The sequence below is a fragment of the Alosa sapidissima genome, chromosome 13 (genome assembly GCF_018492685.1).
Source record: "Alosa sapidissima isolate fAloSap1 chromosome 13, fAloSap1.pri, whole genome shotgun sequence".
In the NCBI taxonomy this organism is placed as follows: domain Eukaryota; kingdom Metazoa; phylum Chordata; class Actinopteri; order Clupeiformes; family Clupeidae; genus Alosa; species Alosa sapidissima.
This window is the reverse complement of record NC_055969.1, coordinates 23819177-23824176: the sequence shown is the minus strand read 5'-3', so window position 1 is coordinate 23824176 and position 5000 is coordinate 23819177. Positions and strand designations below refer to the sequence as shown.

At 42.3% G+C, this 5000-nt stretch overlaps 1 protein-coding gene across 1 annotated transcript in view; it reads right to left on the bottom strand.

Annotated features, from left to right (window-relative positions):
• cntfr (ciliary neurotrophic factor receptor) overlaps positions 1 to 5000 on the bottom strand; it is an 86893-nt gene that overhangs the window by 74132 nt on the left and 7761 nt on the right.

Sequence of the window (5000 nt, the reverse complement as noted above, 5' to 3'; positions counted from 1 at the left end):
CCAGTGTTAGGACATTCAAGACATCCCCTGTACACACACACACACGCACATACACAAACACACACCTCCTCTCTGAATTCCAATCAAGCCAAAATCAATAGTTGTGTGTTATTCCATAATAAAAAGAGCTCCCATGAAAAGTAGCTTCTGTGCTGAGCTAAGTTTCAACTCTCTTCATCTTTGGTGTGTTTTCGCATACAGGATGAAGTAGGTTGACTCTCTCTCTCTCTCTCTCTCTCTCTCTCTCTCTCTCTCTCTCACACACACACACACACAGGTACACACAAGGTATTAGGCGAGGATCACATTGGAAATAACGAAGCGGCAGCTCAGACCATAATTATGACCACCGCGCAGGTTTAGTCAGATATTTTTTTTCTTTTTTTTTCTTTTTCGCATGAGCAATTTTCCGTCAAGGATTCCTGGGACACTGAAAGACCGGGGTGCACGAAACTTGGTGGGCATGTAGCCCCACAAGGATAGCATGGAACCATTTTTTTTCGTTTTGATCTGTAGCCCCCCGCTGGACTGGACCCCCTGAAAGGAGGGTAGGGCAGACACAGTTTTCTGTGAATATCTCGAGAACCGTAGGGTTTAGGAGGACCTCCTTTTTTTTTGTATGTTGATCTCAAAGGGCCATGTCAACCTATTCCATAACCACTCATTTCATGTATAGCACCACCTAGTTAAAAATGAAAAAGTAAAATGAGGTGTTGTAATCGCAGGTATCTGTGACCTGACATGGTCAAAACTGCACAAAATTGGAGGTGTAGGATCATTATGACACCCTCTAAATGCACGCCAAGTTTCGTGGAATTCCGTTCATGGGGGGCCATACAATAAATTAATTTATGTGTACATTTAGTGACTGTACACCAACAAAGTTTTCTGTGAATATCTTGAGAACCGTAGGGCCTAGGAGGACCAATGTTTTGCGTATGTTTGCCTCCAGGGGCCATGTTAACTCATTCCATATGCACACATGTGCATAAGCAGATACACACGCACACACATACATTCACATTAATCATACGTATGACACATACACACACAGTAGACATATGTATGCATGCATGCACATGCACACACACAGGCACACACACAGGCACACACACAAGCACATGCAAGCACGCACACACACACACACACACACACATATAAACACATACACACAATTCAAGAATTTCTCAGAATTATGAACAGGCAAGATGGGGGTGGGGTTGTATAAAAAAAAAATTACATGTGAAATCTATGAACTAATCACGTTTTGTCCTCCTAAATAAATCCTTTGTCCTACTAAATACATTGAAAATTAAGAAGACATCTGAGCTGTAATTTAATCTTAAACAACTGCTCATTATCCATCCCTGTGCGATCTCTTACCATTAAAGACGTTAAATTAAAATATAGGCTACTACGGGACGTAGACCTACACTACGCTCTTGAACGCAGCATGACACTTCACCACCACACCACTAGACTATATGAGCAAACCGTATCGATTTGACAGCACTCGCAAATCTGAAGAAATCATCCTGCTTTGATGTGAGTGTTTTGTCTATTTGCATAGGCGTTCATTGGGCTAGCCTACGTGGTTTGATACGTGCTGTTTGCTGTTGAACTTCACCTATTCTATGTTGATTGACAAAGCCATAAATTATGGCCCATAATGCAGCCTACAATGATTGTGTTGTCTGATGATCTAGCTATCCTCTGCCATTCAAAGCTCCGGAAAGTTCCCAGCTATTTTGAAACACCTGTTAGCAATCTCTGATGTCGGAATATTCAATGGCTACCCGACAATATCTCAGTGCATACTCCAAAATTGTTTGTCTATTAATTTTCCACGGTTCAACACATTAGCCTACTAGAACATAGTTTGGCTGGCTTTATTCATTTCTGCCAGTTAGTGCTTTTTCGTGTATAAGTTACACTACATGCATTATTGTGTTTGACACTGAGGATAGCCTATCTGAGACGGTGGTCTGGTTTAAATGAGTTACGTTGTGAAATTGAGAATGGCACAGACTAAATCGTTTAGTCTATTTCTTTGTATTGTGAAATTGAAATAAGATATGGACTATTATAATCAATAATATGTTGAAATTATTTTTCTATGAAAAATCTATGTTGTGTGCGTGTGTCAAGGTAAAGCCTAGGCCTACCGTGCGCATATACTGTACTGCTGTAGGCTGTACTGTAGGCTATTTCATTGTATCGCCTTGTTAGGCTATGCACGGGGTGTGCCAACTTTTTATGAGATAGAGAGACCCCCTTAAAGACAAAAAGATAATTCGAGCCCTGCTTTTAGTCTTTTAGATAACGTACCTACAAGAAGTCTATTAGTCGCTCTCTCTCTTTTAGTCTTTTAGATAACGTTAGTCGCTCTCTCTCTTTTAGTCTTTTAGATAACGTACCTACACTGTAAGAGAAGTCTGTTAGTCGCTCTCTCTCTTTTAGTCTTTTAGATAACGTGCCTAAGAGAAGTCTGTTAGTCGCTCTCTCTCTTTTAGTCTTTTAGATAACGTGCCTAAGAGAAGTCTGTTAGTCGCTCTCTCTCTTTTAGTCTTTCCTTAATGCTCTATAGCTTATGCTGATGATGCATTAAGGGCCCGTTATACAACACAGAATGGCAAACCCCAGAGAAAGTGTGAGTGCTGGAGATGAAAGCTCTTCCTGTCTCACAGTATGGAGGTATGGTTACCGCTGATCTGATAAATGAAGACAGAAATCACAATGTGAATAAATAGCACTGTGATTGAGAGTGGAGCAGTCTCTGGCTTGATGCTTGATTTCAGAGTGATTGGCCATTACGCAACACAGCGGTGAACAATCAGGACATCTCAGGAATCAAAGCCCCTCATTTCTGAGGCAGTGTATAGGATTTGGCTGGTTAATCCTGTGAAATGGCATCTGAGGTCATATAATGTGATAAATTATATATTTTCCCCACTCTGCTGTCATGGCAGAATTAATTAACAAGGTGAGGTATGCATAAATAAGCAATAAGCAAACAAACACAAAAATATAACACTAATGAACAAAATAAAACAAATAAACACTATTTGAGCAGCTCTAGTATTCACCGTTATCTACTCCAAACAACTCCAAACAAAAGGACAAAGGATTGCTTGTAGAATTGTTACTAAAAAAAGTTATGTTTCCCACCATAATATCAGCTGAAGAAGCATTCTTACTCTCTTTGTAATAACCAGAGAGTTAGGTTGCTCTCATTGTAATAACCAGAGGTATCTCTCTATCAGATTTACGCAGAGTGCTTGCGCCTTGCGCTCATAGTAATGACCAGAGGTATAGCATCGCGGTCAGTCTTACACAGACAGACTGCTTGCACTCATAGTAATGACCAGAGGTACTGTATAGCATCGCGGTCAGTCTTACGCAGAGTGCTTGCGCTCATAGTAATGACGAGGGATAGCGTCCCTGTCTGAGCTCCGCATCACCCACTCTTCCAAAATAATCAGCATCAGCGTAAAGCTCACATCAGGATGCACACCGGAGTGGAGGTGTAGAAGCCCACATTAGCAGGTCTGCCAGAGTGAAGGAACTCTGCTAATTGTATTTAATTCTCCGTATTGGATTTGCATCCCGTCCTACCGTACCATCTGGCTCATTGTAAGTGTCTGATTAGCTGACTAGGACGCTCCTTAATGGCACTGAGTACAGCTAGCTCAGCGTGATCCATAGGACCCAACAGACTAGATCAGTGCATCACTGAGTACAGCTAGCTCAGCGTGATCCATAGGACCCAACAGACTAGATCAGTGCATCACTGAGTACAGCTAGCTCAGCGTGATCTATAAGACCCAACAGACTGGATCTGTTCACCACTGAGTACAGCTAGCTCAGCGTGATCTATAGAACCCAACAGACTGGATCTGTTCACCACTGAGTACAGCTAGCTCAGTGTGATCTATAAGACCCAGCAGACTGGATCTGTACACCACTGCTTGTTTACACACCACCACTGTAACACTGTAACACGGTCACGCACTCTCTCACCACGCCCACGGTGGTATTCACAGACAGATGAACCTAGTGGTCCCTTTTGAAAAGTAATAGTAAAAAACAAACATTGGTATTGATAAAAACATACAAAGTTGAAGTTTGTAATTACATCATGCGGTATGTAGATGCTCTGCACATGGATACAAAATGGCTGAGTCACATCTGGTTTGCTCTATCTCTTCATCCCTCTCTCTCTCTCTTTTTTTCTCTCCCTCCTTCTCTCTCCCTCCCTCTCTCCCTCCTTTTGAGAGAAAGACATGAGGAAAGACAGAGTGTTGTTCTATCCAGGGCTGATGTAATTACGTCCTGGTGCACTTGGCCTCTGCATTTGCCACAGTCCTCTGAGATCTCCGCCATAAACAAAATATCAGTCACTTGCAATGCCTCTAAAAGGCGCGAGGGGCCCAGGCCAGGCATTTCAGAGCCGTTCCTCACCGTCCAGAAGAATGATGCAGAGAACACCATGTGTCATTGATAGGGTAAATCATGCTGATTACTTGGAGACCTAGAGCCAGACTGGAGTGGTTTGCGTTCTCTCGGCGAAAACATTTGGCAGGAGAAGGAAACAACCTCATAGTTTGACCTGATCTTGGGGTCTGAAAGCTAATCTCCTATTAGGGGAACTTTGTGAATTTCCAAAAACATTTGTAAGATAAACGTGCAAAAGCCATAACATTTGGGTAAGACGGTGTTAAAGAAACGAAGGCCTGTTTGAAGGGCATTCATGTAGGGCAAATCTGAAGATGTTTTGTGTGCTGCTTTGCATGCTGGGACTTTTCCAGCTTGTGCAGAAGACTTAAGGGCACGTTGTGTTGTGAGCACATTCAGTTTGTTTTTTATAAACAACTTAAGTAAATGCATTTTGGCCTTCTGTTTTTGTCCTTGTCTACAACGCGGTCTTCCATTATGGTCCTGCAAAACGGGCAGAAAATGGCTTTTGAAAGTCGTTTGGCGTGAGTTCCCTCTCTCTCCCT